Source organism: Zootermopsis nevadensis, unplaced genomic scaffold, assembly GCF_977971745.1.
Source record: "Zootermopsis nevadensis isolate Lab colony 2312 unplaced genomic scaffold, Znev_1.0 Znev_ptg000008l, whole genome shotgun sequence".
Classification (NCBI taxonomy): Eukaryota; Metazoa; Arthropoda; class Insecta; order Blattodea; family Termopsidae; genus Zootermopsis; species Zootermopsis nevadensis.
Window position 1 is genome coordinate 6,701,501 of NW_028259140.1, and position 16,941 is coordinate 6,718,441.

The window sequence follows — 16,941 nt, forward strand, 5'->3', positions numbered from 1 at the left end:
CATCTATACAGATGGTTAGTTTAGTTTCTTGTCCCCTGCTGTGATTGGTTGGATCGCCCGTAGGGCATGACGGGAACAGACGCTCGCAAAGGACGATGGAGACAGTCAGTCCTTGGTGCTGACAGTTGAATAACAAAAGCCGTGACCGAATACCAAATAAGTCAGCAGTAGCGTATAAGCAGCGTATCAGCATATCTACCGTATTAGCTGAGGAAATGTTAGCACTGCAGCGAGTTTCTATTGCGTGCAGACTACTTTTTTTAAAAAAATTGTCGCGTTACGGCAAATAGAAAGAATTTTCTACTCATTCTGAAATTACTAAACGTGCAATTCTTAGCCACGTCTTATCCCGCAAATTTCATGACTGAAAGTGGCCGTTCTTTGCAGCCGTCACCAAATTGCATGATTCAAGGTCAATTTTGCCAAAAGACATGGTAATCCAAAAACACTGACTTTGTATGGCTTCGGATTACGGGGACGAGCCACGTCGAATTTTGAAGGTTATCCGACGTTTCGGCAGACATTGCATTTAGCACCTTCAGGATGGCAGGGAAAAAATACGACTACATAAACATTCAGTTTAATTTAAAGTTCATGTAGTCGATTTTTTATCCACTTTTCTTCACATAATGTCACTGACCGCGAATGCCACAGATTGCGTTCTGTACGTCTCTGAATTCTTTCTTTCGTTCTTTCAGACATAACTCTTGTGCAGAGCTACAGAAGATATCTTACACGCAATGTAACGCCTTTGTGATGGCGCAAGCAACCAACTGTACGTCGCTCCAATCTGTCACCCGGCACACTCAGTCACTGTCATCCCAAACCTGTTTGTATGACACGCTGCTAATATAACAGAATAACAGCTGCTGGTCTGCTTCCAAACAAAAACTGTTTACTATCTTATACCGGAATTAAAGTCTAGACTTTATTTGTATTTGTTATTATAAATTCTTACACAAATGGCTTCAGACCATGTGGTGATAAAAACCGACAACTTCCTTTAAACATGGCGAGATTTCAGTTTCATGGTTGTGGCGACAAAATCCTTACACTCAGAGAAGACCATTTCAGTCAACATAACCTTACTTCACACTACACACTGAGACTGTATCAACTGCTCCCGCTAACGGGACCAGTATCCATCCCGAAGACGATACGGGAGTGAACAGAGAGCAGCAAGGGAAAACCGAAGGATTCGGAGAAAAATGTGTCCCAGTGCCACTTATCCAACCACAAATCCCACAAGGACTTTCATAGGAACGAACCCGGGCCTCCATAATGAGAAGTCGGCCGCTAACCGCATGGGCTATATAGCACGGCCCATCGCAAAAGTATTGATTCCTCATACTACTTGGGTAAAGTTATCGAGAAGCATCTGAAATACAGAGAAGACAATAACATGCAAAGGGCTAAATTAAAATACGTCTATAGATGGCAGTCGAATGGATAATAAGAATGAGAATTTCATTAATTATTTGGAAAAGTTTATCTTCTGATATAGCCAGCCTCTTCTCTTCTAGGCGAAAATAAATTTGCACCAGTGAGCTTTGTTCATATAATTGTCGTGCAGTTTGAGATTTCGAAGTTATGCAAAGGGTAACGGTTTAGGAAGACTGCCAACTTCGCATGAGCAGGGTACGTACGTATATATAACTCTTAGGTTTATGTGTTTAATGCTGACAGTGACATATTACCCTATGCCGCTATTACTCTTACTTCGAAGGCTATTGACTGACGTACTTGATTTCTTTGTAGCTTGAAAGTACTTGAGGTTGAAAAGCTCCTCGTACATTCCACTTTAAACAGAAATGGCTTTTAGTAAACTTGTATGCTTTTTTATTGTATTCTAAAGAGACCCTTGTGTGACGCAACCCAACATACTTAACTGCAGAGCGGGTTGACATTCAACAAGTGTGCTCTTCGTTGCTTTTACTTCCTTGGAAAATGTCACCCCATCCCCTTTTCCCCTCACTATTTCCTGACGACACACACGAAAAAACGTGATATAAAAAGCAAGGGGAAAGAAAATAACGAGGGTGGATTGAGTCCCTGGGGACCGATTCTTAGCTAGAAAGCGAGAGACAGGGAAAGCATGTTTATCCTGAGGGGACACTTCACTGCATCCAGTCCATAGTCGTCTTTCAATGTCACAAAAAAAAAGACAGTCCCTCCCCTCATGGCGCGCGGTAATTGCCACAATAGCCCTCACTGTATACCATTGTTAGGTTTTAAAAGGTGAAAAATCTCTTGTGCCCCCTGGGATTTATTCATTTATATCGGAACGGTAAGACTCTTTTACCTTTTAGATTACATGAGACAATCACCATCACTAAGAGACGTGATATAAAGATGGTACACCAGACACATAATGACAGAGCGAGGCGCGCTCTTGTCTAGTTGGACTTGTTCATAAAAATGAAAGCTATATTCAGCCTATTGATTTTTGACAGAAAGAGGAGTCTAATTATTTCTGGAATTTCAAAGCTAGGCAATAGGTCTTCGTTCGTACGTACTTGCAGGAAACAGCTCCGAGTCAATGAACACTGCTGACAGTAAATACTTCTAAAATTTTAATATTTGCAAGCATTGCGTATAACTCATATACAACGCACAATCATGAATCGGTTTCCTCCAAAAACAGAGTTTAAATAAATTAGAACAACGTTAAGTAAGTATAATTATCAGTAAACAAGAATTTACTTTCTTTGTATCAAATTTTGGACTCGAAATAATAAAACGATTCTTTGTAATAAAATGGGTTTTATTTCTAAGGTTCGATTGCGTATTATATTATTCTACTACTTACATTACTAATTTATGTAAATCATACGCAAAGTGTAGCTACCAAATAAATGTTACATTGTAACGGAGACTCCCCCCAATTAATTTCACCATAATTATCATGAAAAATATGTTTACATATTTCTTCAGTCTCATCGAACCGACAGACAAATGAATAATTCATAGAATATATTCATCATAAAATATTATAAATAAATAAACACAAAAACATGGGTCATCTTATTGTTCTATTTAAATGCGTGATTTGATGGGTTGCAATCTAAATGTTTGTCTTTGTTTTTGTTACAGGTAAGTTACGTTATTGGATCGCTATTTCACTCCATAAGTTTGTGACATCACTTGGTGAGTGTATAAAATGACACGTAATAGACATAAAAAAAGGCCCGCTTACAGTCTAAGAGGTGTATGGTTTTGGTTCGATCAAATTCTGGTATGTCTGTCCGCATTTCGCTGTGTTACCACAATTTCTGCCAGACTACACGGCGCTACAAGCCAGAAGACAACCAGCTTTAAATTTTAGCCAGTTTACCACAGAGCTTAATTTCTTTTTTACAAGGCAGAAGAATGGAATGATAAGGAATGCAGCACGCTAGAAAATTCTTAGAACAGAACGCAGAATTATAGCGGACAGGGTGGGGTTGACGAAGTTCCTTCGGTTCCCACAACGGTTGACACAGCGGCCCCCGAGTGGCCGAGTGCGCGTCGTTTTGTCGAGTCACCGTGTTGCCGTTCACTAACTACACAATGACGCGGTGTGTATGAAGACGAGCTGGTTGAGGCGTCATCACAGTTTTGGCCATATCATCCTCCCCAATAGGCGTCATAATGAGCTAGAGCTGACATGTGGACCTAGAGTGATCACCAGGTACAACCACGGCATCAAAAAACTTGAAACTTAATCCTCGATATTTCTTCCATCTTGTAAGATTTGAGGTTTTCACAGCTGTGAGTATGAAGATTTCTGTCTTCTGGGTTGCTGCGCCGTGTAGTCTGGTCGATGTTTACCAACGTTTCTGAGGTCATACTGCCTCCATCATCAGGGCGATGAGTATGAAGATTTCTGTCTTCTGGGTTGTTGCGCTGTGTAGTCTTGTCGATGTTAACCAACGTTTCAGAGGTCCTACTGCCTCCGTCATCAGGGCGAGGAAGCAGTATGACCTCTGAAACGTTGGTGGAAATCTACCAGACTACACAGCGCAACAACCCAGAAGACAGAAATCTTAATTCACCTATCTTATTTGTTTGTACAATTTAAAGTCGCGAGTGAGTACAGAAATTGGTTCTGTGTTGGGACGAAGGTGGAATGCGAATTTAAAGAAATATGTTTAAGCCGTGACGGAATAAAACAGCGAGAAAACTAGTCAGCATTACTCCGGACAATTAAAATAAAATCACTTCGTCCATAATGGAACAACCTTACCAAATATTCAATTACCATTCAATGTTCCCCTAACTTTACGCGAATTACTTTGATATTTGAAAAAATTTTAACGTCATCATAACGTTTCAAAATAAAGCAGATCATCAATCTTCAACTCATTGTCCACCTTCAAAGTTATACGTTAAACTATAACAAGGCCTCTCACTCACACATGAAGACCCACTTGTCAATATAGACGTAACAAGTCTCATGATTTAGAAAATGCAGGGATGAAATCTTTCGTCGCATTTCTCATATCAAAGAGGTCTATTATGTTATATCGGTGCTCTAATAAGAAGAAATAAATCTGAATTTATATCTACTGCCTTAGAGATACAATTTCACAGCTTAGTAGTAATTTAAAAACTTAAAATTCTTGGTAATCTCTTCACCGAAAAATAGCGTTAAGACAAAATAGTAACCACACAAAATTCCTAGGCATTTTCATAGCTTGGAACGTTAATAATGTTCTCCTGTCATCATCACACAAGAGTCTGGGACCTTAAAACATTAGTTTTTCTGCTATCAATTTCGCACGACAGCCATAATGAATTCAAAAGTACATTCTTGTGAACACAGTAATTAAGACCCAATTTCGATAAAATACACGTAATATCTCGACTGCTGAGAGACTGTTACGTCTTCAAGAAGACCTATTTTTTATGGAGTAAGGTATTTTCTTCTTTTCTTTTCTTTTCATTGTCATCTATAATTTAAATTATACTTTTATTAACCAACATTCCTCTTAACACAGGATTCTCGTATGTCAGTGATAACTGCAGACCTCTAATAGTAAAATATACTACACCGTTTTGTAATATTTAATTCATTATAATATAATTAAATTAAATTAAATCCGTGGCGTAACAGCTCCAGAGAGCCAAAGCCGACTAGCTTGACTGCTGGCCTCACGTTCACATGCCTAAGCAGAGGTGAACGATCATCCAACCAGATATAGATTATAATAGGCATATTATTAATAATTAATGTGAATGTTCTACAATACCATAAATTCATATTTTATGTACCATCCGACATATTCAAATCCATTATATCTTTGCACAGACAGATCAATATCGAATGTACTTTAGATAGAAACCATATTTTGTTCACCTCACATGGCAAATCCAATATAATCTTGTATTTTGATTCAAGGAGTAAAGTACAGTTTTCTTGTTGAGACCTGAGGTTCTCACGTTGGCAAGTATGAAGAGGGCTGTCTTCTGTGTTGTTGCGCAGTGCAGTTTCCCGTATAACCGCCCTGATGGTGGAGGCAGCAGGCTCCTCTAAAACGTCGGTAAACCATCAGACTGCACGACGCAAGAACCCAGAAGACAGCCAACTTCATACAGCTTTCTTGTTTTCACATGTGAAAGTCACATAACTTCCGCCGCTACCCAAATGGTTGATGAACGGCACTTTCTGAACAAGCCCAAATGTGTCCGTGCAGAAATCTGCATTTCATAGTCTGCAACACAGAATTGCTTTTCACGACTTTACGCATTGTTGCCCGCCAAGCAGCGCAGCGCAGCGCACTGAGTCTTCCGTAACGGTAAACTTTTACACGGCCAGGTACAAAGGCAGCAGGGGGAGGGGGGAAGTACTGGACCAATGGCCACACACGTCTCCAGCGAAGTTTAAAAATTACAACAGGGCGTGTCACAAGAGTAAAAAAAAGTGGTCTTTGATGTGGAATGTTCTCCAAATGCGTTCTTCGCGAATCTGAAGGATTTTCTCTCGTGTTGATACTCACTTATTCCAAGTCGTAAGCCATTGTTGCGAGAGCCAACGAACACAAGAAACACTACGCTGTACGAACTGTAATATTTTTAGTTATTCGTTTGTTCATATGTTTATTTATTTTTGGGCTTTTTGTAACGACGCTGTCAGTAACCGAGATTATACAGCGCTGAATTATAGGATGATTAATGAATATGATGATACCTGGAAAGTATACTCAACGATCAGTCATGACATAATTTAAGTTATTAACTCGGCATATGTCTAGAGAAACTGAGGAAAACTACAAGAACACCAGTCAGGATAGACACTCTTAGGGCCGAGACTTTAACCCTGGAAATCCCGAATATGAAGCAGGAATTCTAACCACTCGTCAGCGACATTTGGTCCCAAAGAAACTGTTCAATATTTCTGATACTTCAGACACCGGCCTGCATTAGTTTTCATTTTTCAATTATAAACCATACCGCAAAATATTTCAAGTAGGTGTTAGAAAGACGTACCAACTTAACCCTCATTCTGTAATTATTTACAATATTTGTACTGTTGAAATGAGCATTTGACCAAATAAATAGGTCTGAGAAACTACAAGACATTAAATAACACTATTAAGTGAAATGACTGGGGGATAGCTATTAATGAAACACAATGCAATGATGAACATTTACGAGTAGGCCTACCATCTTAAGTCCTAGATCAGCCAAGAGTCTGACCGAGGATCTGATGTGCTGTTTGGTCAAGGCTATCGCATACCTCGTGGGGTTATGACAGATTATGGAGCAGTCGTGGAATGATGACTAGAACAGAAAACTAGTGCCCCTTATCCACCGGGGATTGAATTTGTGTCCGCGGTAATAAGCCGACGTCTAGCCGCTGTTCAATGACACAAATTAGGGACTATTGCAGGAAGAAAATGCATTATAGGCTAAATTAACTCTACCAGTTGTTGCAGTTGGACCATGTCTAACACTTATGATATTAAAAGTACCTCCTCTTCTGCTGCCTCAGCCAAATATTTTATTTGTTCTATACACTCGATCCTTTTAATACAAATATTGAGCTTAGGACTTCTTTTGCGATTTCTGTGATTCTTTTCAGTACGGAACCATAAATTCCCTTTTGGATGAGTTCTTGGGTTGAATCTCATTTCTGATAGTTTAATTAATTTCATCATGAAGCTTTCTAATCAGTTTCTAATATTTATCACTACTGTTTCCATCTTGTTCTCTGTAATAATTATAACAAACACGTAATTTCCATACAGATATATTCGGTGTCAGAAAAGTTTGATGTGGAACTATAGAATCGACCCGCTTTATTTGTAGTAAGTTCAAATTAAAAATTTGGAAGCCAGAATAAAATTAGCCAGTCAATGCGACTGCGTTATTGGAGTAGTGTTGTTTGTTCTGTGGACTGTACTTTTAAAAGTTCCGCTCTGTCATGACAACGTTTTCTTTGCGCTTGTCGGCTGTCCTTTGTCGATCCCTACTTCAATTCTTTCTTCCTTCCAGTTTTATTTTTCATTATGATTTTTTTACAGCACGCTCGGTAAAGAAAACTCTATCTGGTGTTAATGTCACGAATATAGATGCTGCATTGAAGCTACATTTAAGAGACACTACTTCTTGGAATTAGAACTTGTCTTTTACTGGATGATCATTGAATTTGTTCAAGCATCAAAACGTATTTTCATTCCAACAAAATCTGTACGTTAGAAGAATCAGAGACTAAATATGAAGGTACAAGAGTACTGCATACCTCCAAAAATATCAGTATGAATAAATAAAAAGTTGTGAAAGCAACAGAATAAAGCGAGGTAAACAATAGACTCTGCCATTGGCAGAGGTAATAAAAATGTTTTTCTGAAAGGTAATAGCAGCGAAATTTTTGATACAGGCGATGAGTTTAAGGTACCGCTATATCCCAGTCCCATAGAACTTATGTCAGCTAACGTGTCGTAATGTCTACCTCGTGACTTTATGACATAACCAGTTTTTTTTTGTTTAGAATGTTTTCTCAACTACGAAGGTTAGGTAATGTCGAGTTCATTGGTTTATTTAACGACGCTTTTTCGTAAGCTCATGCTATATAGCGTCAAATGGGAGGATAGTAGTGAATAATGAATTGGAAATGATGTGGAAGGAAGTGGTCGTGGCCTAATTTAAGGTACTATCCTGACATTTGCCTAGAGAAATTGAGGTCAACACAAGACGACGAATGAGAAATTTGTTGTAAATAATGAATACACACAATAATATGTATAAATAAATAAATATATATAAACACATTTAATTACAGCCTACACACATTTCTGTCACACGTGAATATTCACGGCTGTTTTATCAGTACAGTGATAAGCGCAGAATATTTCAAAGAGTATTACATTTACTAAACAAATTTAGGTGATTATGTTAATATGCGAATCAATTGAAACAAACAGTAAGTTACATTAAATTATGACCGCCGAGAGAAGCTGAGCTATACCTCTATACCTACCACCGTCACCATGACAGGGTTGATGCACGTCCAAGTGGAAAACATGGTGTGACGAATCCTGGTTACACAAGATTAACTTGTTCACCAGAAAACACGAGAAAGAGATCTGCCGACATCAAAAGACACCGCGTGTACCAGAGGAGATGAGAGCGGGGGAGGGGGCAGAGGTACTTGGGAAGTTTAGCAAAAAAAAATTTCTACCTTGACGAAATTAAATTCCATTAACACGCATTCCCGTGCGCACTAACTTTATTATTATTTAAACGTCAAAATTCGAAGAAAACAGGTCCATTGACACCGCAAGAACAAGTACAATACACTACGAGGGTAAAATCAGATTATCACGTTTAGAATTTTTATGTGGTAGCTCATCTAGAAGTTTCCGATTACCTCATTCTTCCGCGGATTTACCTAACTTCCGAATCATTCTTATGTAATGAACCTAATTAATTTCACGGAGCAGGGTCCATCAGAAGTTGATTGTACACTCAGATAGCCAAGAAATTTACCGCCTTTTATGGAACCAGAAGGCTCATTACAGTGTGCACATGGCAGTGATCCCTCTCCTTAGCTGGCAAAATCCGCCTTTCAGCAGTTTGCATGTTCATGAAAATTTATTACGAATTTGCAGAACTTACATCAAGATTTTCTTAAGGTATGAGATCCGACATGGTTCTCGCATTTACTGTTTAAGGCAATTTCATTTATTTTCCAAAATAAATATGTTAATGAATAAATAAAATATAATGTGACTCCAGCAATGAGTATGATATTAATCTTAATTTTAATTACAAAAATTTAAATGAGTCATATTGTACGTTTTATTTATTCTCAAGGCGGCAAAGATATCTATGATGGTCTTCTGGGTTGTATCGCCATGTTGGCTCTTAAAGACTTCAGCACTGAAGATGGAGACAGTACATTCTTCCAAAAGGTTTGTATGTACCTCCTATCGCTTTATAAACCACAAGTCGAAAATCGACTGGTAGGTCATAATGCAAGATGCTAAGCAATTGAACAAAAACTACTCGATCGGTTTCTGTGATCTGTATTATATTTCACTCCGTATTAAAGCAGAAATCTAAGTTTTAGTAAATTCCATATAGTACTGATTTATACTGAAAGTAATTTCAAATAACATCTACGGGTAATTAATTCAATACGATTTGAGAAATGTCGCTTGCATATGCAGATTATTGCAAAATTTAGTACGGCTATTCAAAGAATTATAAGTAAAGTTGTTTGAAACCCAAGATGCTAAAATCAGTGCCAGTGAGCAACTCAAAGCTTCCCTTTATTATACCTGTGTGATGTGAACTTCGTCGTCGCCACATCATTAGTAATAATTAAGTCCTAATAAAATCACCATCACGAAGATGGTGAAGTTACGTCTTCTCAATTATGCGATCATTCTCGTTCCTTTTTTGTATTGTCACCTCGTGATATGATTAACAGAAGAACCAAGATTATCTGTGGGGAACTACTTCTTCGTTAGTTAAATTGCTTCGTATTCTCCATGCACGACTTATATCCAGTCTTTCTGTTATAATGAACAGGTCGTATCTAGATTCGGTTGGGTGTTGAACAGCCAGTGAAATTATAATTACATTTTGCTTGTGTTACTTGTACATTACTCCGAAAGACGTTTTCTTAGAACCACTTAATAGTGCGACCAGACTATCTGATTTTTTATGATGATATGACTTGTTTAAATGGTAATGTAATTTTCTATCGACTACGATTGTATCGAATACTTTTATTCCAGTATAAACGTATACAAATGTTTGTCATATTACGAAAGTTAGTCAGATGGAGATTAGAGACGGAACTTAGGAGGCCATCAGGAGACAGTTAGGAGGTACTTCTGAGAACACAGAGATAGCATCACATTAAACAGACCCGTAAAGTGTAAGGACAGGAACAGAATACGTATGAAACAAGATCTGTTGACGACATTTATGTCATCTTAACTTACTTAGCCTCGAAGAGGTCCTAGACCCAGCCCACCGTCGCTGACGTTCTGTGTCATAGACTGATCAATTAAAGAAATATATTTAATGTCCATTAAGACGTCATAGATGTCTGTCGTAAAATTAACAAGTAAAGCTAGACTTCTAAATATAAAAATATTTATTATATGATAACATTCTGAATGAAGGGAATTCCATCTCAGTACAAGCTCTGCCCTTTCCAACAACCTCATCTATTTTAAGTTCTACGTGGTTTATATGGAAAGAACATTTAAAACATGTGGAAACTTCATGCGTTTTGAGACACATTAATACTTTCGAGTACTGATGTCGAACCTACGACACCTCGAAGAAAATTAAAACTTCATACAGTTAAGATAAATTACGCGCGAAAACATCGTAACAAGCGCTGGTTGAAATTATGGAGAGAATATTTAATAAACAAATTCGACAGACACGCGACTAACAAAATTAAAGCAGCAACCTTGCGATGCAGCTTGCGGTGGCAAATAACAGGACTGCTTGCTTTTCAAGAGCTTTTGATAACTGAAGAAGCAGTGCCTTTGGTCTGGTTCTCTTCTGCGTATGTGTTTTTATTTATAAACCTCAAGATATACTCAAGTATCCAAGAGAAGGGCTGCAATGATAATTCGGAAGAAAGAGAATCTCCTCGTTCGATCGCTCACTTCTTCCGAATTTACTTCAGTCACTAGGATTCAGAGCAAGTTGAACTCACTGCCAACACTAGAAGTCATGGAAAGTCGCATGTCTCAATAGCATAAGGAATAGAAGTGAATGAAAAGAGTCCTCAAGTCTCCATTCAACTTCATATTTCACAAGTGAAGGGCCGAGGCCAACAGTCTATACTGAGAATTTCGTGGTCTTCCAAAAAACCCTAGAGAAAATTCAATGACCATCAGCTCCCCGAATATGCCAAGTCACTCTTAGTTTTTTTGGTATGAAGACAGTGGCTTTAAGTGTCTTGGATTTTTGGTAAGATGGCCCGCAGTATTTCACACTGGACCAAATGGAAATTACAAAATATTATGTTCACTATCCAATATCGGTATTTAATTTAGATGGTTTCAGATGTCTGGTCATATTTTTAAATTACCTTCTACTGTGGGTTCAAGTATTGTTTGGTCTCGTGGGAACTATTGTTATGTATTTCTCTTACGTACATTAACTTCCTTCTGTCCGGGATATTGTTTTGGGCCTAAGTCAACAAATCATCAAATTTTAAATACCGTACTCATAAGATCACCAATTTTGTCCTCTGAGTGGTAGATGGACAATGACAGAGTGAATAGTCAAAACTGAATATTCTGTATGAGGGAAAAAATTAACATTAAGAACGTTAAATGACTTATTCAAGTCGTATTTACTAAAGTTTTAATTTAGAGTCGAGTGACCTCTTTCGATAAATCAGAAGTAACTGAGCATGCCCAAGTAGTGATATACCCCGAAACATCATTTCGGCTTTCGTCTGGAGGAACTGAACAAAGCTACTAAAATCTCAAGCTTGACAATCGGTGACACTGTCAAGAATCGACCGGATACTTTCCGCATATAAATCGGCACTAGTTATTCTTCACCGCACGTAAACATACAGAATACTAAATTAATTTGTAATGCCATATTTAGGGAATATTCACTCTGAAGATGGCAACTGCAATGTTAACCGAAACGTTGGATAATTCTTAAAATTCGACGCGGCTCATCCCCGAAATCCGAAGCTGTACATCTGACAGGCATGTGGGATATATATAGTATATATATATATATATATATAGTATATATATAGAAAGAGAGAAAGAGAGATATTGTAGGTTACTTTGATATTCCGGACTTATGTCAAGTTTCATTTTTACCGTCTCTCAACTTCTTTGCCCCTTGATATCACTGCCCCTGGAAGCCAAACCCAATACAGAAATATCGTGACAACATCCCTTGTGGCTGCTTTACGTAAGAGACACCGTTTGCATTCATGGCGTATATTAGTTGCGACGAGTCGGTCCCAAGATGCCAGTAAAATTCTCCCTTCTGAGTGAACGTCTGAATGATATTTGGACTCCTGCCGTGAAAGTACAAAGAAATGGCACATCGGTTAGGCAGTTCTTTACGAAGCATTTTCCTTGTACCATGTGTTACTCCACCTTTCAACCAACGTCACACCACATAATCAGTCGTGATCCAAAAGTGTATGTGCCTAAATGTTCACAAAAAAAATGTATTTCATTCTTACTTTAATCTTGTGATCTTTAACGCCATTATAAACCATACAATAATTTCTTCTGAACTAATCTATCGTTCTATGCGTATTAAAATGAAGCCATGACGTTTCAAGGGCTCGGTCTTCCCCCGTCTTCAGGTGATTAGAACCTACTCTGTTGGGCCCTCTAGAAGGGGCAATGCCAATCTCTGGCTTCATTTCAATATACAGAACAATGGATTTAGTCCAGAAAAGAAACAATATTCAATTTATCACACCATATTCAGAAACGTATAGAGTTACATAAACCCTGCGCTGGTTACAAAGGGCTAAACATCAAAACTCTCTAGTTATTACGCGATATACCGCGAAGACGTATGGAAGGAGTGGAGGTATAGGTTCAGTCATTACAACGTTAGGAGCTGATTTTAGCAAACGTGCATAAAATAAAGTTATTAATATAATAAAATATAGGTTTGCTACTTAGATTTTTCTTCCCCGTTAGCTAATTCAATTCAATTCATTTATTAAAGTGCTTAACAACAGCCAGAAAGGCCAATAACAGCCAAGCACTAACAATACAAACAATACAATACAAAAACAAACAAACATAAACTAAATATATAAATGTACAATGTTAATTTAATGCTACATGGTTAATGCATTATATTATTTTACTACCTATTTGATAGGCCTGTGTACATTTTTAACACTGTTTGCAACTTCAATTAAAACTTTTTTCTGCCAAAGCGAAATTCAGCGCATGCAGGGCTTTTTTCCCCCTCTACAGACAATTGCAGGTGAACGAGCAGATGACAGTCGAACAGGGGCGACGTCACTCCATGTTGACATCCAACAAATGCGCCGCTTGATACTGCATTGTTTAAAGAACTCAGTTTGTGCGGTTGTTAAATGCCCGACAGCAAAACGAAAACAAAAACCAAAAGTTGATCATGTCTGTTTTTTTCTATTATGATGATGATTATGACGGTGGTGGTGGCAGTGGTTTGCTTTCCGCTGTGTCTTGTCATCTGCTCTGACAGTTTCCAACAGAATCGCCGTACAGTGTGAGGACGGGTGTACTGTTCGCCATTTGAATACGGATGACAAAACATTGTGGGGAGGTTAGCTGCTACATCTCTATTCTTTACTCCCTCGTCCAATGCAGCCAACCAGGCAAGCTATTACCATGACAAAGAGCAGAGTGTCATCAAGTCGTACACTCCACAGATATGCAGTAGAGGATCCTACTGTACACGACGCGAACAGACAGACAAGTTCATAGCAATGTACCGGCACACCTCACGAAAAACTTTAGTTTTCCGGATACAATACACGCTCTTTACCGCTTTCCTGACATCACGCATGCTACCTGAGACAGAAATGTGATCCTAACCTTGCTGGTTTGATGCTCGGTTTGTTTTACTTCACAACGCATCGGGATAGATGATTACGTTTGGTCAATTCGGAATGGTTAGGAAAAAAAACAAATTTACATTTTCTAGGCAGTATTTCCAGAATTTTACCGGACGGAACGAAAAAACTATGAAAAATCTCAGTTAAGGCAACAGATCGCATAAACATATTTAGTCTCCTGTCCTCAGCATACGAAACAGAAATGCTGACCGCTGATTTAAAACCATAAATATTTAGACATATGATCGAATATGGGGTCACTGTAATAGTCATACTAATAAAAATACCGTCTTGGACTCTGTTTCCTAAACAGAATTAACCAACTGATATTTGTAATGAACATGCGTTGCTTTTGTATGCACAAACAGGATTTTTCAATATTTTCACAAAGATCGTGCTTCAGAAGCAAAGAAATTCATTCATTCATTCATTCATTCGTCCGTACGTATAACAAACATTAGAACGACCTCTGGGACACTAATCGCAGGATTTCATGAAGCATTATACCATCTACTTCATGTTTGAAATGCTGACGGTAGATTATGCTTTCTTTGCACAAAGTAAATGTCTGTACGTATGTTCCATCTCAACAGATTTCGATTAAATCTTGAGTCAAAGGTCTGCATTGAAATAGTCGACAAAATTTAATTTTAATTCATATACATTTAACATAGCGATTTCTAAAAAAGAACATTCCTCCTATAAACATCTGACTCATGACATAAATCACCAATTTCATTATGGCCTACGACTTATATTGAAAATGTTTTAATTATGATGAATATTTAACTCATTATAATGACAATTTATTTTGCTAACAAGACAGTGAGACTAAGCCCATCTGTACTACTATATTTACAACATTAGTTGGCATCTATAATAAATAAACACCAAAGTTTATAAATAACATATACAGAATGTAAAATGAAGTACGTGTTTTACAAGGTGGGTCAAGCTTTTATGGAAACTTCAAACACACATACAAATCCTGTGCTGGAGTCACAGAATTTATGAAAACGACAGTTAGTTATTTTAAACCTGCAGTTACGCTTTGTTAGTCTGTCCAGATATCAACAGATGGCAACAGACTAATACATTTTCTTCTGACAAATGCATTTACTCCTTATATTCTACCAATCCTCCCCGCAACGCGCCCAAGATTTGCAACAAGCGTCACAGTAATTGCTATAAGTAGTTTTGTGAAATCGAAGCTCCGTTATATTTGAACACAGCTGCTTTTATTAAGAACGATATTTTCAAGAACTGAATTCATCATTATATAGAATGGGATAAACAATTCCATAATTTTATAATCACATCGCACAGACAGCTGTATGTTCAACATTATTATAAAAATGCATAGCAAACACAACTGACAGGAAAATAAAGCACATTAAAACTCGTTATTAGCCCTGTGGTGAATATTCTTCAATCAAATTCATAATTACGTCGTATGGCCATGCCTTCGACAGAAATCATTAAAATGTACGTCGACACCATATGATGTAAGCCTATGTTTTTATTTATACCAACAGGAAAGACCATCAAATTCTATTATGTCAAAAACTGATGTATACTGTTACTGCCATGTAGTGTTTTTATGTTTCGGAATGGCATCCACATCATTCAATGTACAATAATTTTTATAGTGTAATTAATGTAAACACGTGAGTCATATGAGCAACTGCTGGATATGATGTAATGATGATCAGATATCAGGTACAAAACCTGCCAGACAATAAAATCCCAGAGGTTAAGCTCTTCTTGTTTTACAGTTATAAAACAATATCAATACAATACACATGCAAAACGGAAACCTGTAAATTTAATTTAAAGTGTTTACTAATAACATTATTGCTGTACTAAATGAACTTGGGTTTAGCCACGCTTCATGCATTTGATACAATTCACCGACCACTAAAATGTTGCCACTCTTGTGCCTGACATTCTCATACGCGCATTTCTTTTAAGCGGTGCCTTTCAGTTGGTAACACGCGTACCAAGAGGCCTGTGGGAGTTCACTGAATGGAGTTTACGAACAGAATTCCTCCACGAATTCTCCAGAACTTCTCCATGATCAATTATATTCTACATATACTATCCAGGACTTGTTTTACATCACTTTAGAACTTATCCAGAATTTCTCTAGGACTTCTCCAGCACTTCTCCAGGATTTCTCCAGCACTTCTCCATGACGAATGAAATTCCACATAAACTGTCCAGGACTAGTCCTACACCACTCTATCCAGATTTCCTCAATGACTTTTGTAGGAATTCTCCAGAACTTCTCCAGGACATCCCCACGACCACTCAGTGAACACTCTAGAAATTCTCCAGGACAATCTAACACATCGCAAAGGAGAACATACATTTCTAACTTAACCTAAACAACCTAACATCACGTTAGCTAACCTAGCTAAACCTAACCTAACCTAACCCAACCTAACCCAAAACGCAACCTAATCCGATGTAACTTATCTTAAAACCAGAAGTAATCTTACAGCAGAGATAACTATAGTTTATGAAGTTACAGGATGTGACAGCGGCGAGTATGAATATGTCTGTATAGTGAGATGTCTAAGGAAGGTTACGAACGTTTCGAAAGTACTCTCTACCTCCATCATCAAGGTTTTGAATTCTGATGTAAACAGTAAGTACCTCTGAAACATCAGTAAACCTCTCCCAAACTACACGACGGAACATCCTAGAAGAAACCTTGATATTCGCCGCCGTGCTAACCTGATATTTCACTACTTCTTAAAATGTTTTATGATTAACTAGCGTTTATTTTGTTTTTACCCTGAAGTTATTCTAACACTGCTCAGTAAAGCCACTAATTTCTTGGGCCTGTTTTTTTTAAGTGAAAATCATCAGATTACTGT

The 16,941-nt window shown here is 37.8% G+C and overlaps 1 protein-coding gene and 1 long non-coding RNA gene across 6 annotated transcripts in view; one reads left to right on the forward strand and one right to left on the reverse strand.

Moving 5' to 3' along the window:
* LOC110829814 (zinc finger protein basonuclin-2) overlaps positions 1-16,941 on the forward strand; it is a 249,162-nt gene that overhangs the window by 162,221 nt on the left and 70,000 nt on the right. The gene's annotated exons all lie outside the window — the stretch shown is intronic.
* LOC110829822 (uncharacterized) overlaps positions 1-16,941 on the reverse strand; it is a 218,099-nt gene that overhangs the window by 21,433 nt on the left and 179,725 nt on the right. The window lies entirely within an intron of this gene.